Source organism: Corvus hawaiiensis, chromosome 30, assembly GCF_020740725.1.
Source record: "Corvus hawaiiensis isolate bCorHaw1 chromosome 30, bCorHaw1.pri.cur, whole genome shotgun sequence".
Classification (NCBI taxonomy): Eukaryota; Metazoa; Chordata; class Aves; order Passeriformes; family Corvidae; genus Corvus; species Corvus hawaiiensis.
The window spans coordinates 18,837,766-18,854,993 of NC_063242.1; the positions used below are offsets into that span (position 1 = coordinate 18,837,766).

The 17,228-nt window shown below is 44.0% G+C and overlaps 1 protein-coding gene across 2 annotated transcripts in view; it reads left to right on the top strand.

Annotated features, from left to right (window-relative positions):
- The window catches only part of GATA6 (GATA binding protein 6), a 71,773-nt gene that overhangs the window by 45,037 nt on the left and 9,508 nt on the right, over positions 1–17,228 (top strand). The window lies entirely within an intron of this gene.

Genomic DNA, 17,228 nt, shown 5'->3' on the forward strand with positions numbered 1-17,228 from the left:
TGCTAATCTATACTAATGCCTGCAGCATTTCACAAATCAGTCTATGTCTTCTCCTATCTACTCCATGTCTCAGATATCCATCTGTTGAAAGACAAAAAAGTCCTTTCACTCTCTCACAAAGGTGTTGGGAGGGCAAATATATTAAAGGTTAGGAGGCAGTGTAAATACTGCAGTTACTGGTCCATGCAAATCCCTCAGGAATAGAATTAAGACATTTTTATATCTTCATGGATTTTTTTTTTTTTAAAGAAGCTTCTCTTTTTGAAAAACAAGGCTCAGTGAGGCACAGGCAGAGTTTTCTAAGGTCTCATATTTGTGTTTCACCTTGCTGTTGGTAGTTTGGCAGTGTCATTAAACAATGTAGATAGTTAATTATTTTTAGTCAAGCAATGTAACACGGCAATAACATTTTCAAAAAGAGACCTGTTTTAAAGGTCGATGACCTCATATAAATTGCTAAGTGTCAATAAATATCTTTCAACACGGGTGGAACAATATTTGTACAGTTATGGACAGAGTTACAGAGTTTAGCTTACTCAAGACCATTAAAGTTCTCGTGCTTATAGCTGCACAATAAATGTCACCAATGGAACCCATAAAACTATGCCCATTCAGACTTGATTTTTTCCAAAAAAGTGTTGCTAGTTTTGAAAATTGAAAGTCACCGTGAAAACAGAAAGGTTTTCATGTAAAGAAAAAAACTGGCAATTGTCTTAGTAAAGCTTGATTTTCTTTTGATTTCCCTGAAACATAAATCCTGAATCACTGAGCTTTACACATTCCCAAACAGAAACAACACTGTAATAAGAATCTTCTTTTGGTTTTGAGCTCCTGGAAGTAAGTTATTATGGCACTGATTACTAAACTAAGAACACAGAGGAAATTTCTAACCTCAGTCTTCTCACATACTAATATAATCTCTTGGACAGGAATTACTTTTCTGTAAGATGCATCTATAGCTGCTACTTGTTATGCCACCAACAGAAATGTGAGAGGAAAGATATCAAATGCTCTTTCACAAGGACTTTCCAGCTTCATCCTCTGTTTGGATGCACACCTGCTAGGTGATCAACATACCAGGTCTTTATGAATGGAGGAGAACATATGCAGAATTATCTCACTGGTATTCCACATGCAATTTCAAAGCTAAACAATGCACGTCTTTTATATATGATTCATCTCCTAGGAATTCATGCCTTCATAGCACCTTTTCTAAAACAGGAAATAAATATGTGTTGATAAGTTTCTTTCATGCTTTGAAAAATCCCACTGCCATTCCCATTGTCCAGTTTGTGTTCTGAAGGCTGTGCTCCATCACAGGGATTTTTTTTTTCTTCCATAATGAATACCTGCTCTTTTTACCTTTGTCTCACTTTCTGGTGAAGGTAAAGTCACACAGATTCCCTGCATGTTTTGCTTCTTACACCTGTGCCAAGTGTGCCTCACATTGTGCCAGTCTACTGGGAAGTGCCTAGGAGATGCAGACAATAATTCTCAAGGCACAGACAAAAATCCTCTGGGCAGTGAGGCACCAAACCAGTGCAGGTGACCTTACACTCCTTGCTGGAGCACTCTCTCAAGAACATGTTGGTGTCTTGACTGGGACACTTGATGCTCCAGCCAAGGCCAGTGCTTTTGCCTAGCAGCTAAAGTAAGCTGGATCTCAAGGATCCACTCCACCATCTTTCCATCTTCAACTTGGTTGCACATAAACTTTATACAGTATGTAGTTTATACAGAGTTACTTCCCATCTGTATCTCTTAAGAGCAGCTGTATTAAGGTTAACTAGCTTGGGAGTCATAAATAGTAATGGGTAATGTGATTGTACAAGCTTCCCCCCAGATCCTGGTCAATATTGTAACTCTGACCTGTAATGCACTCTCCCTGCAATTCCAGTACTGGGCGTCTCTTAAGCAAATACGGCTAATCACTTCAACAGGTTGCTGACTTTTATGAATTGAATTGCATAGCAAATAACTGTGACAGTGTGTACAACATTGCCAGACAAGAAAACAACATCATTACATAGGGAAGAATGTGCCCCAACCCAAGAGAACAGAGGAAAAATGTTTTATGCTACTTCTTATAAAAGAAGGGTGTTACTTGGGGCTGCTACTTGGAGGAGAGGGTGTGGGCGTGCGGGAGGGAGGTTTTTGTTGAGGTTTTCTTGGTGTGTATCTGTGAAGCTGGTACTGAAATGGTAGGTCAGATACACAGAGAGCTAGATTCTGTCTCTCCATTTTCCAAGACAGGGACTTGATGCTGAATAATGTGTGATGGTGCAATTAAGCAAAGGCAGATAAGAAGCAAATCATGTAAGATACTCAGCCACCTCTGCAGGCACAGAGATGAAACCCTACTCTGAACAAACCAAATGCATGGTGAGGCAGTGGATTTCTCCCAGGACCCACATGGGTTTCAGCTGCCACCCCCTCACGTCAGCTTCCTCTACTTCTGCCTGATCCTCCCAGGCTCAGGGTGTCTCAGGCCCTGTCGCCCCAGACAGGCTTTAACACAGGCTAATTACCCCTGTAAATGAAACATGTTATTTCATCAATTCTACCTTTGGGAATCTTCTCCCATTTCCATTTTCCACCTCCTGCTACAAGTAATTTCAATGACTTAAATTTTGTCACAGCTGAAATACACTTGGCCACATCTTTCTTGCAAGAAGATGCAGCCTGAGTTTACATTATAGTAATTTAATTTTCTGAAGGCTTTGACATAATTAGCCAGTTGAGCCAGCTAAGCTGTAGATTGCTTTCTGCTGTACATTCAAAGAGCATTCAGAGTACTTGGAATACTCTGGAAATCATTTCCCTGCAATTTTCAGCAATCTAATACAAATTCTTGGTGAGATGGTACATTAGTCACATATTACACAACATGTCTGTCTCTAATAACTTACAGCTCATTTTAGCTGAACTAAAAATAATAGTTACAGCCCTCATTAATTATAACGATGTTGGATAGTAAATTGCTACAAAAAGCTTTCATGCCAGGAACTGCAGCTCCCATGTTTGTATTTGATGTCTGTATTATGAGACAAATAGTGTTTCCTCTTCCAAAACCACAGGCCCTGGCCAGAAGATCTGGCAAAACTCTCCTGAAAAAAAGGAGACAGACCTTGGGGACACACAAACTCCAGGGCTTGCGCCCGGTTTTGTGTCACCAGCTTTAGTTGAGCTCATGTAGCCGGATGTGTGGGGTTGCTGGTGTCATTTGCAAGCAAGATCCTGATAATGCTATAGAGAGCATGGCTCTACAGGGAATCCATTGATTTCAGGAGATTATTTTCAGCATGTGGGACCAAAGGTTGTTATAATTGGCAGCACTGCAGTGAGGTTAAACCAGCAATCTTCAGGAGAATTGTGTTTGGAAATCTATTTGCATCCAGTGGGAACACGGATAATTGTTGAGAGAGATGATATTAGTTTACAGAAAAGTGACTGGTGTGAAAAAAGTGAAATGGGAACAACTATCACATTCCTAGAATTAAAGTTGCACATCCAGAGCAGCCTAAATTGACCTAAGACAGACATTGGCTATCACGCCTTTTCACAGGCTGGAAAACAAATCAAGTCAATAGTATCCGGCTGGTCTAGCTCCATGAAGCAGCTTGGCAGAGAGCTGGATGAGCTTGTGTGAGGCCAAGGCTGGGGCCAGGCAGAAGGGCAGCATACCACAGTCCTGGTGCCCTCCCTGAAGCTGGTGAGACCTGTCCCCCCCTCCACAACAGTGAAACATCCCGGGCAGATGGCAGTGCAAACCCCTTGTCAAATACACCCAGGGTGAAGTCCAGCAGCAGACAAACAGAAGGGGATCCTTTTCTCCTGCAGAAACTCAGAATGAAATGGTGGCACTTGTTTCCCCCAGAATGTAATGAAGGGATGAATGCTACAGGTCTGGGGAGGGGGTAGAGAAATTCTATGCTGTTCCCTGTGCACCAGCTGTTTTGGTGACAGGCCAGGGTATTTCTGGTGGGACAGCTCAGACACTGCCCTGCTCATTGACACCTTCTCCTTATTCATTCTTATGGATCAACCAAGTAAAGTGCACACAAAAATTCTGTGGTTCCTTTTTCTGCAGATTTTTTCTCCTTAATTCAGCTTCTTCCTATGTCTCATGACATAAGGGTCTTTGGGTATGAGTAGGGTTCCCCTGCAGTAGTAATATACCAAAAAACCAAACCCTAACCTAATTTCATTACATACAATTTCCTTGCTAAAATACAATAGTATAAGCTGGTATAATAAGGCATGCCACTCTTTATTGTGGTTGAGGGCCAGATTCCAGAAACTCTCTTGCTGCATTCTTCTTTGTCTCAGATTTGATGGATTTTTCTCAAAATATTGGGGGTTTTGTTTTTGTTTGGTTTTGTCACATAACTATAGTGGTTATAAAATGCAGAATTTATTCCCTTTATTCCTTTTCCTTTTCCTTTTCCTTTCCTTTTTTAAATTTCCTTTGAGAAGGCCAGTAAAATCCAATTTCTTCCCAGGAAACCTTTTTTTTTTGTCTTCAAAACCCAGAGGTCTCCTATATTAAAACAGGCAGGTGTTTGCAAAACAAGACCTCAGACATTTTCTGCATTAACAATAGCCAGAAGGCACAGCTTTATCTCAACATGCGGTGCAGAAAAGACTGTAACACTCCAAAGCCCACACCACGTAAACTCTCAGTTAATTGCCAATATCTGCTGGGGCATTAGGTAACAGGCCACATTCATGAGACATCCAAAGCGGCCTCACCAGTTTGGAACTGTCCCATCCCTCAACTCTTTTAAATGCCACGAGCCAGCTGAAAGTTGGGCACTGTGAAGTTTTCCAGCAGCAAGTGCGCAGCTGAGCTCCTCCTGCTCCTTTCCTGGGCACAGGGAACATTCTCAGACTCACTCCAGCGGCGGCGACTGTGAGTAGAGTAGCTTTGAGGAGAATTCCTCAAAAACACTCACTCAAGGACCACTTTGGCTCCTCAGCCTCCTGCTGCTCTCCTGCTACATCAGCGACTGGGGAGCATTGCAAAACCACTGCTGCATGAAGGCAAAGGATCTGGTGAAATCTGTGAGATCTGGGCCTTGCAAATAGGCAGGAAACAGTAGCCAGCAGGAGGGCTAGGTCCTGTCCTCCTGCAGCATCACACTTCGTTAAGTGGATGCTACCAGCACTAAAAGCAGGGAGTATATGATGAAGGAGCTTTCAGGCTTCTTAAAAAACACTTCCCAGAGGAAACCGAGTGCTCCCGAGGGCCAGCAAACAGGTGTTTGCTTTCTCTTTTCTGCAGCCTGGTACCAGGGTCCTGGATAGCACATGGGAAGCTACTTCCCTTATTCGTTCTTCCAAGATTGACCAGATTAGTCTCCTCATCTAACATGCTGAAAGAAAGTCATTTGTGTAGCAGTTCTAGGGGCCAGCCTTTTACTCATCCCTAAGCTGTTAACCCCGACCTTACTGGATCTGTATCCCGACCTGTCTGAGAGCCCTGCCCAGGCTGGTAATGATTGCAAATGATCTTGCCGGGACTTCTTCACAATTACAGCTATTTTCATGCCTTCTGTGCTTTCTGTCACTGTACCTGCCATAGGACTTAAAAGGACTCTTTCCTGGTTCAGCCTTGGACACAAGTTGCCTTAAATTTTTAAAGACAGGAAACAAATCAGCTGTAATCTGAAAAAGGAATATAAGGGTTCCCCCTTTCACCAAGGGAAGATAACTTAGCGATCCTTGGTGAAAATGCCCCTTCTGACTTGGCCGTTCCCATATTTCTGTGCAGTAATGAGCCCTTTTTCTCCCTAGAGGAGCAGGGCAGGGAGGGTACTAAAGAGGCAAGTCACCAGAAGAATGCAGAGAACTCCTCAAAGAGCTGTGGCCTGGAAATTAGGCAGAGGATATCTTGTAGCATTGTTTGTATGGCTGCTGGGTTTCCCGTCTCTACAGGGCTTGTGGAGGCTTTTCATTCTGCAAAACCAGCACGAAGCATCAGGGGTAGTGGTCATACCATTTAGTAGCCCCTGGAATAAAAAGCTCCATGCAACCTATTTATGTTGACTCTTTGCTAATGAAATCATGAATTGTGATTCACATATACTCTTGTCATAAGATGACCACTGCCTCTTCCCAGGCAGCAAGTTATAAAAGAGTCATTCAGCAGTTCGTTGGCATTTAGCAGAGAAAGTAAGTCAGTTCTAAGTTGATGATGCTAAACTATCAGTGAAATGAGATCAAAATCATTATTGGCGAGACACTGCCAAGTCATGTTATTATGCTGAAGTTGCATCTCCAAAATGAACAAAGAGATCTCAAGCTTTTAAGCCCAAAACATATATTCAGCTGCTAGAGACCCATAACTGAAGATCTGCAGGCACTCAGCTTCAACAGGTCCCTGTGGGGGTAGCAGCACCTTATCACTGACCCTAAGGCCGATATCTAATCTCCCTGGGTGGCAGGGAGGTGGTGGATTAAGGTTTGGATCCACCTTATGGTAGTGCTTTCTGCCTACAGGCATCTTCCAGCTCAGCATGGAGATTTCTGGACTGCACTTTGGAATTACATCCCTCATGATATGTTCAGTTTTAATCCCTAATTCTGCATTCTGGGTTCTGTCACTACTGCTCATTAGATGAACTTGTGGGCACCCAGGCCTGGGTGCTTGCCAAGGTTTCCTAATTGCATTTATTGAACACTATTCCACGAGTGCATGTTTTTAAATAACTTCATTTGGTGAGTTTTGTATCTCTCCTTTATTGACTTTTTGTAAGTGATCTCCTGGCAGGCAGAACAACACTTTGCAAGCCCATATTACATTCACACCACAGTTCAAATGCTATCCCAATGAGCCCGTGGGGATGATGGAAATCCACTGGAGTAGGATGCTGGGAAACTGTCCTTTATTCACTGTTAACTTCAGCCAGGGCGAGGCAGTTGGAGAGGCTGGAGACAAGTCTTGTGACATGCGCAGAACATTCCCTGCTGCTTGCTGGAAGAAATCTGCGCTTATTAGAAGGAGTAAGGGATTCCTGACTGATGGAAGAACATGACTCTGCTCTCTGCTGAACTTTCAGCATTGCAACTGGTCTGCTCTAGAGTCAAAAATAACTGTTTTAGAAGTGCTCTGAGACATACATTTCTTATTACCACCTTATCCTACATCAGGAACTGTGGATTGACTTTCTCCCTTACTTTTTCCTCTCCAATCCTGATTTCCCTGAGAAACTACGGGACTTACGATGCCTATTTCCATTTGCCCCATCCATCAGACTTTTCTCAGTTAAAACCACTTAAAGCTATTAATGTTTCTGCTTTCACCATAACAAACAGCTTACTTCATGATCTCATTCATGGAAACTAAATTAATTTTAGAGGCTAATAACAACAGATAGAGTGGGTGTTATTTTTACTGAAGGAAAGATGTCAAATTCTAGGCTTACTGGTGGTGCTTACGTCTGAGCTGAGCCTGGGCCACAGCCACTGTATGCTGGTGAGCTTCCTCTGATGCCATGCCAGTTTTTTCCAAGGGAAATTCGTTCCTCTTTTTAGGTAGGAGCATCTGCCTAATGTGGTATTTATAACATATTTCTTTCACAGAGTCTCATTTAGAGCTACAATTGCATTCAGAAATGCAATGAATGAAATTAATATATTTCTGAAAATATTTTAAATGCTTTGGAAATGATAAAAATGTGAATAAAAGGATCCTTGCATACATTAATGAAATTAAGTCAGCATAAATAAGACCACATAAAAATTCACTGGTTTCAGTGGCATTTAGACTTTGATATTGATATTGGTATAATCAAGAACAGGAAGAGGTCTTCAGTGTTTTCCAAAGTTTGTAAGGACACCATGCATAAAACTTAATGCTTTTCAGACGTTGTTGTTATGTATACTCGCCTGAATGCTTCTTTTATAATGGCCAAGCCATTAAAAGGAGACCTTTCCTACCCCTCTAGCATGTAGCAGCTTTAATAAATCAAGTGATTTCTTGCTGGCCAAAGTAAGTTGGCCTGAAAAAAATGTATGTAATATGCAGGTTATATAGCTGTGATCTTCTTTACTCTAATAATATACTTCTTTATACTGCATATGTATTAGTTGTTTAATGACAACATAAAATTAATATTCCTTTAGAAGACAACTTACGGTTGAAAAAATGTAGCAATAGCCATGCGTGTAATATGGTTTAACAATCTTAAATATTCCAGACAGGAAAAGTTTTTTGTCAAAGTCTCTGACAGTTTAAACTTTAAAGCTTCAGCAAAACTTTTAAACTTTTAAACTTTGAACCTGTTTGAACTTCATTTGATTTATGAATTATTAAATGTACCACTGAAATTCACCGTCTTTATTTTCATCTAGTAAAGATTTTTTGTTTAAAAGCTACAGATGAAGAGTGGGAACTAAGGAAATGCAGCCTGAGGAGATTATAGCCCTGTTTTATCAGAACAGCATTCCTCTCAGTTGTATAAAACAAAACCCCAGTAAAATATTTAGAAGTGGGAGAGATAAAGGGCTGAAACCGGTATATACAAAAGGGTGGGGAAAAAGAATGCTAAACTGGAAAGCTGGATTAGGCAAGATTTGGAAAATGAGATACCTCTAAATTAATTATTTAACTCTTCCTTCACGTCCTGGTCCATTTTTCTATGTCAGGATTAAGAGAAGGGCAGCACCAGGTTAACAGTGTCTTTAACACAAAGTCGAGGGCAGTGGGAAGGAGGAAGGCATTACTTTAGCGAGTTGCTCTGGAGGAAACAAATCTCTGGAAAGGGAAATGCCCTGAATGGCTCCCAGAGTCCTGAGCCAGAGTGCTGGCTGTAATTTATGTCCTGGCTGACAGGGAGCCTACCTAAATCACAGCACTGACACCATATAGGTATAAATGGAGAAGGTAAATGGTTAGTGCCTCTGCTGCAGCAGCGTTCACACACTGCTAGTCACAGCTCTCAGGTCTTGTCCCAGGACGGCCTGGGCACAGCACAAGGATCTTCCCAAAAACCTTTTGGAAAGGCTGCACTGGAAGAGGGAGCGTGGCAGCAGTCTGTGCACAGGCAGAGGGTATTTATAGCCTGTGTCTGAATGAGCCTGTACAGATGCAGTTTATCTGGGAGTGTTAGATACTGTCTGCATGCTGATGATCCCTCGCTAGCAGGATAAAAGGAGAAATAAACAGAAGGCAAACCTGCCCATTTGCAAAAGTCTGTTTTTTTGGGCTGCTTTGGGGTATCCTTAACAGAGCCAGCTGAGTTCCCCAAGGAAGACACACATCTCCCTGCCAGGAGCAGAGCTGAGCTGGGTAACTGCGTGGGAATGGGGCAGGAGAACAGCATGGGCTCTCCTGCTCTCTCCTGCTGGGGTACGGTACCAGTGCCTTTGCGAAGGCAGCGTTCATTCGGCAGCCACCGGGAAACACGGGTTGCTCCAGCCCTCCTGCATGTCTTCCAGCAAGTGTTGTCACAGGGCAATCACATTAATAGGGCCAAAGATAAAAGGGATAAAGCACATAGGGAAACCTGAATGAAACTGGAGCTGCATGAGTGCTGTAATACCCAAACTTGGCAAACGTAACGTCAACAACCTAAGTTGCAACTGAGCTTCTGAACCTGCAGTGAAAGAAATAGAAGACAAAGGTGAAAATGAGGAAAAGTTGGGGAAGAGGAAGGGCAGAAACAAGGTATTCCTCAGCCTTGCATGCAGCCATTACAATAATCCAAGCAGCATCCAGCATCAGATTAGGCACTGAAAACAAGGTCTTAAATGGGAGAGAAACTTGATATGCATTTTTCTCTAATAAGGAGCTTTTTGTCTGTTTGTTTCCTTATATCTCATTTAGGATGATGTCTTCTTACATGAGAAAAACTACAGTGATTTTACCTGCTTTCAAGTGGAACACAAAATCAAGGCTATTCACCAGTGAGGTGAACAACACTGGGACACTGCACACAGACAAACGCCCTATGATGTGTCTAAGGAAGGGAGAATCAGGAGCCTTGGGATCTGATTTAAAGCAAAGCACTTCAATCTTATCTCATTTTGAGTGTGTTTTACTGAGAGGTTGCCTTTAAAATAGGACTACTTGACATTTTTTTTACTCTGGAGTGTATTTACTCAGAAATCTGAAAAACTGGAAAGCTTATGGATAAGGAGAACTGTAGAGAAGTGCAAAGCCCAGCTATGGGGAACAAAATCACAGACAGCCAACTGGACCAGTAACCACATTGTTTCTGTAAGGGTATTCATGAGTATAATGGTTACAATCACAGAACTGGGCATTTGGCACACATTTGCTGACATTTCCTAAGGAGAAAAATAATAGTGCCATTCTTTCACAGCGCCAGAAGAGTTTTCTCTTTTGTCCAAAGCCAGAGTCCAGCATCTTTTCCTTAGAAATATGTTCAGAGGCACTGGCTCAGGTAAATCAGAGAGACAGCCTACTAAAGGTGCCGTGATTCATCCCCTACACAGTCGAACCTCAGCACCCCATGACTCTGTGGTGTTTCAGAATTGAGCCATCCTATGTGGTTACCAGCCTTCAGAAATGCTGTTTTAAAAACATAATGCAGGCTTGAATGCTGAGGACAGTTTCTTGACATCAGAGAAAATAAAACCATTCAGCCATATTCCGAGACCTAGGTGAAGTGGGCAATACTTTTTTCCCTCAATAGCTATTTTCACAGCCGCTTGCACCTGGCCGTGCCAGAGGACTGACTGGGTACACTATGGCAAGATCCTCTGTGGCCATTTGTTCCACCACATTTCTCTTGTCCTGTCTTAAAGGGTGCACTAAGACAATAGTAACTCAAGACAGAGGCTGGGTTTAAAATCTATATTCTCTGTAGAAGCTGAGAAAGAGAAAAAAATTAAATAATGCCTCGCTCCAAAGCTCAGGAGATTGGCAACCTTCTCAGCTCTCAGTGTGGAAAAGCAGCTATCTCACATGCACACTACAACGCATTCTGTGAGCAGGCTCAGATAAGGCTTGGGTATAAATACATACCCTCCAATCCCCGACTGCTCTGGAATCAACTTCTCTACCAGTAGCATCATTCTGAACGTGGGCCTGCGAAGCAGCATCAGAGGCTTACAGACTGATCAATGTGTGAGGTGTGTAGATGTTGTAACCACTGGACTCTGCCTAGCAGGCTGCTTCTCCCTGAGAACTCAGCGAGGGCTTCCTAGGGCCATGCGACTAGTTGCATCCTGGAGTCCATTTCGGACAGCCCCTTGATCTGGCTCTGGCAGCCAGCAGCGTTACAATGCAGTGGATGGCAAAGGAGAGAGAAGGGTCTCCCATGGGGGTTCAAGATGACTTTAATCACATCACGCCTTCGGTGGCAGAGAGAGACAACATGGTCTGGGGGCAGGGTGGTTTTGTGAGGGGCACAAGGGCGGTCCCTGGGCGGGGTTGGGGTAAAGGAGCAAATAGGGAGAAACCGAGGGAGTGGCCAGGGCTAGGGCAGGGAACAGGTGGAACATGTGGAATAGGAAGGGCAATGGATTAGCAGATCCCCGCATGTAGGGTTTGGCAGTTCCATCACTGAGGAGATACTCCACACAGTTTTACCCACAGTGGTATTAAAAAAACCAAATTAATTGTCACTTTGGCTTCCCTGCAGCCTCTCTCTGTTTCGTGCACAGTCTGAAATTTCCATTGGTGCCCTGACCCAGCCAGGGGCTTTGAATCAGCTCTGAGGGAAATAGGTCAGTCCAGAGCAACCTGGTCTGTTGCTAAAAGCAAGCCTGTATTTCAGGAAACAACGGGACTGGAAAATTAAAAGAGAAAAAAAAGGCTTTTCTCTGAGAATTTTCTGTGAAATCTGTGGCAAAATCCAAGGAAATTGTGTACATCACAGACATTTAAAAAGAAATATTTAACAGTGGAATTTATGACTCACAGAAATGCATTTTAATAGTTCTTCCCCAGCACAAAGACAGAGAAAAACATACAGTCAGGGCAGGTAGAGAATGGCTGCTGCTGGACTCGTCCACTCTGGCTTCCCCCTTGAGCTGTGGCAGAAACATGGATAGCAGGGATTAGACAACACTGCAACAACTTGGAAGGAGCAAGGCTGAAAGAGTCTGACAATGTGAAAATTTGACTCATAAAGTCCTTTTTTTTTTAACTCTGAGACCTTTCACCTTCTGTTTCCTTTGCCTGTTATAACCACATAAGGTCTTCTAGAGATCCCTTCCCGTGTTTCTTGCTCAAGGAAGCTGGCACCCACTGGTATGTGCTCCCAGCAAAGGTGATCTAACGCACCCATGGGTGTACGGAGGGATGAAAGGATGGGAAAGGACAGGAAAGCAAAGGGATCAATGGCACACAGGGATCCCGGTTCCCAGGGTGCTCCAGGCACCCCAGCCAAATAAGCGTGGATTTGGACTTCAAAAGGGTGCGGATGGATGGGCCGGGAGGGGCTGAGGGGGCCGAGCAGGGGCAGGCGGTCTCTCCTCCCGCAAATTTTGGCCTGGCGGCCTCTCCCCCATCTCCATCCCAGGAAGCATTTGAAATATTTCCACCCTGAAGTGGACCCAGTTCCCCCGCCACTTGTAGTGCTTGGCAAACAGCGGCGGCGGCCCGGCACATCCCGGCCCGGCCCGGCGGGAGGGAGGGAGGGAGGGAAGGAGGAAGGTGGGTGCCGGCCCCCCGCGTCCCTCCGCGGCCCCGGAGCCCCCCCGAAGTTTGGCGTGGGCGTGCGCCTCCCCCAAGTGTGTGTTTTGGATGAGGCGGCGCATCAGCTGCCTGGTATCAGCGCTGCGGCTCCGGCGGGGCGGGATGGAGGCTGAGCAGAGCCAGGCTCGGGAGGGTCAAGTACAGGTTGCTGCGCAGGAAAGAGCCGGGGGAGGGGAGCCTGGGTCACTCCTCTCGCCGCTGTCTCTCCCTTTCTCTTTTTCCCTTTTTTTTCCCCTTCTTCTCCCCCCCCCCCCCCCCCCCCCGTTCCTTTTTTTTTTCCCTACCCCCCTCCCCCCCCCTCCACCCCCCACAGAAGGGGATGTTGGGACTATTCCATCAGTGTGGTATGTCTGTGTAAACATCATTAGCTCCTATGAGCTGACACGCTGGAGATTTTCATTTCTTCTTACAAGTCGCTCCGTTCCACAATAAAAATACCACGCATATTAGGCTGGATATGTTCGGAGGGAAGATGGAGATGTTTATTCTCCTTTGATCTTTCACAAAGCAAAAAACAGTTTTGGCAGAAGAATAGCACTGGAGACGGGAGAGGGTGCGGGTCTCCCAGAGGGCGCTGGGCAGCCTTGGGGCTGCAGTGAGGGCAGGTCCAACGGCCTCACCACGGGCACACTGGGATGAGCCAGAGGTGTGAGGCTCTGGGGGCACCATCCCAAACTCCTGTCAGCCCAGCCAGCCCCTGGCCTTCAGCAGGGCACTCCAGAGGAGCCCTGATGGTCTTAGTGAGGGAAGGCTGTTTTGTGAAAAAGCTCATCTCCAGAGTACCTCTGGGAAAAATAGCCTTTTTTTTCTTAAATTCCTTGGGGTGTCCAGCTGCCAGTGGGGTTACTCCACTCAGGAAGCTGTGCATGTGCTCAGCTTGGCCGGGCTCCGTACAGCAGAGCAGAGCCCTGCAGAGCCCAGCAGAGCCGAGCCAGGCGTGCTATCTCCCTTGATCCACTCCTTATCTCCGGGAGCAGTTGTAGCAAGCAGGGAGCTCCAGCAGAGAAACTTCCCTCATCCACTTCCCCCTTCTGTCTGTTTGCCCTGGCAGAGAAACAGCACTTTAGTAACCATGTCCACACCCTTCTTCTTCCAAAGCCCTCTTCATTTTCCTTGCCTTGATTCCTTGGTGCATATTACTTGCTTCGCTCTCCTTAGTAATTTTGGGGTGGGGGGGAGCAAACTTGGTGGGATATTCTCTGTGTAGCAACGATAGAATCCATGATGTACTTGCAACTGATTTTACTATTACAGGTTTGTAAGTAGTTCTTTTTTTACACAAAACATGAACATGGACAATGTTAAGGGCATGGAAGTCTGAGAGAGTCAGGCCTTTCAAAACAAGACTGAGATGTGCTATGCTCGTTTCTCCGGCTGTGCTTTGCCTGGCTCACCAGGAGAAGGCAGCAATCTCCTCACAGCATGCGGGCGTCCTCACAAGCCTTTGTGGTGAGACTTCAGCCAGTTTTGCTAGTTTGTACATCCCAAAGGCAGTTTTCGTCCAAAGATCCACCCAGATCCCAGACATCCCAGGCTTTCTCTTTTTGCTTTTGGTAAGGTTTGCTTTTGTCTCTTTCTAGTGGTGTGTGTGTACCGAGCCATATGAACAACCGTGCAGTTAAGGCCGTTCACAGAGGCCAAGAGTACGGATGCTGATCCAGACTCTGCTGTTCCCACCTGACGCTCCGTGTGAGCGGGCAGCCCTGCTGCCAGGCTGCTGTGCAGAGTGGTGCCAGCTCAGTTGCTAACACAAAGCTGGCAAACTCCAAATGTCAGCCTCTTCCCCTCCACAAGGCTGATCCCCTTCCAAGAGCATGGATCGCGAGTGCTGCAGCGCAAGCCCATTAGTCAGACTGCATTGGGTAATCTTTCCTATTTGTCCTCTGGCATTTTCTTTTCATACCTCAAACCTCCTCTTCATGAATCTCTGGGATAAGGATGTGGGCAGAAACCCCCTTGTTCCCTTGTTCCCTGCCCAGTTCCCCCAGTTCATCAGCTCAGTAGCTGGGTAGGGTTGTGTCAGAGCATTCAGCTCCTTCCTCCCACACACTTACAGTGATTAATCACTGAGGGCTCAATGAGGGAGCTTTGTTCAGATGCTGTCTTTTCCCAGACAAACCGAAGTAATTTGCATCGAGAGCAACTCATGAGAGGTTTTTCACAGGTCTCCACACACACGTCGTTGTGGGAAGTTGAAAATCCATGGCTGCAAGATAGCAGGCTGCTACTGCAAAGATGTTTTGCTTTCAACTCTACCTATGTATCTGGAGTTGTTTCATGGTCTTCAAGATCTCCATTTTAGAGAGTCAGCTGGCTAAGTAAGGACAGCATTTTGCTTAATAAGTGTCAAAAGTCAGAGGCGAAATGGAGTTATCACTTTTCCAGCGTCTGACCATCTAGCCCTCATTCTTTGAATACGTTTGTATGCCATGTGATTGCAGTCACAGGACCGATAGGCCTGGAGCCCATATCATGACCAAATAGTGAAGGAGTTAGGAATCCACATTTCTCAGCGAGACATGAAAAGCTGGAGTCTTTCAATCTACATAGAAAAATAAATGATGAAAAAAATTCATCAATTAGGCAGAACGAAGTCATGAATTCAAAAGCCTTGTTGAATTCATGTAATTCCTTTTATCCAAATAAGTACAAATGGAAATCTCAAAATGTAGTTCTCTAACCACCCAGGAGGAAATGCCCATTTCCAAGTTTGGAAGATCGTTTTCATGTGGCCAAACTTGTGATTCCTTTGAAGATTTTCCTAAAGGATAAGTGTGGTCATTCCATCATCCCTAATACATTAATTGTGTAGATAATGCTGAAATTTCTAGGCTACATGATTTTAAAACTTCTGTTTTATAAGACCAGATGGTTTCCTTCCACCGTGGGGCATGGGCTGTGACTTTACTAACCTGGATCTTGCACATCCCACTGCTGGTGTCAGACTGTTCAGCCCACTGAGTGATCCCACGGGCTAAATGCTTTTACAGCAGTGATAAGATGTCAGTTTTTCAGTGCAGGGCATCCATGAATGACATCATGCAGAAAAATGTATCCTCATTTTTATCACCAGAGATGCCTGAATATCTAAAAATTATCTTGAGTAAATAAGAAATGTTCACCTTTTTTTTTTTTTGTGGCTTCTGGATTTATTCAATGTTAATAGCTTAACAAATAGGTAATTAGTAGAAGTCTAAACCAGTAAATTTTTTAACATAGTATTGATGGAAATGCAATTTTAAATTCACTTATGCTGACAATCACAGGAAAAGAAGACAATATTTAGTTTTTCCTAACTGGGGCTCAGTGAAATCAGCTGCAAATCTTTAGGCAGAACTAATGAGATCAAATCTTGGATCTGCAGTAGAATCACATTTGTTAATGTTTGTATAGACCAAAGTTTCTTAAAAGCATACAGAAAATGGTTTTGAATAAAGGCTTTTAAAAATCTCATAACTCACAAACTGAATTAGCCAGGCCCTCTAAAAAAATTATTTGCGGTGAATTGTTTGCCTAAACATAATCCTCCTTCTCATTCTCCTCCTCCTTCTCCTCCAGCAGTGTTTTTAAAGTGAACAACCACAGATTTCTTGAGTTTTCATCTCCAGAGGTTTGAAAAAGAAGTTCACAGAAATAAGCGCTTTTTTCTCCTCTTGATTTTGTACATTACTGTGAATTCCAATATAATAAATTGTGATGGAAGCGGGCTCATCAGGCAGAGCATCTGTCACTTCTGTTCCCTGGATTTGGAACCACTGGCTGTTTCCCTTGAAAGGGTCACTCGTGTGAACTTTCCAGGGAGTGGAAAGTCTTGTGGGCAGACTTACTGTGCTGGCCACAAAGCAAATTGTAAAGAACTAAGAAGGATTTTCCCAAGGCTAGCTATCAGCACATAGCTTATGGAACACAAAAACTATGGGACAATCAAAAACTAAAATGGAACATTTTAAATATGATTTTTTTTCAGAACTATATGAACATATGTCAAATATGAAATATGTTAAACTTTTCAATGGATATGTGAAAAGCTACAAACTCTCATTTAGAGAGCTGCCTTCCAGTGACACATTTCTTGAAATCAATGTAGATGCAGAGAGGCTGTCGTACCATTTCCCCTTTATATTCTTTGAAAACCTTTGGTTTGGATAAACTATGTGTAGAATTTCAGAAATCACGTAGCAAGACAATGAAATGCAATATATAACATCATCATATGCAATCAGCACCATGATAATGGCCTTTTATATTGCTGAAATAGCATCACTGCTTTGTGTTTACTGAGCAGGTATCAAAAGCAAACCTTAGAAATACAGTGCAGCCTATCTCATGTGTAAGGTAAGACCTCACAAATGATAGGGAGTGAAAAACTGCACTTTTCCACGTCTGCCTACCAACATCTCAGAGCAGCTGCTGAGATAAAGCAAGCAGGAGCAAACCACATCCATAACATCAGCGTGTGCTTTGCAGATCTGGATGTGAGACTTTCTCTGTGTTTCATCCTGCAGATGCACAGCCAGTCCGAGTGCTCAGCTGGAAGTGGGAAAGCTCTCTGTTGCAA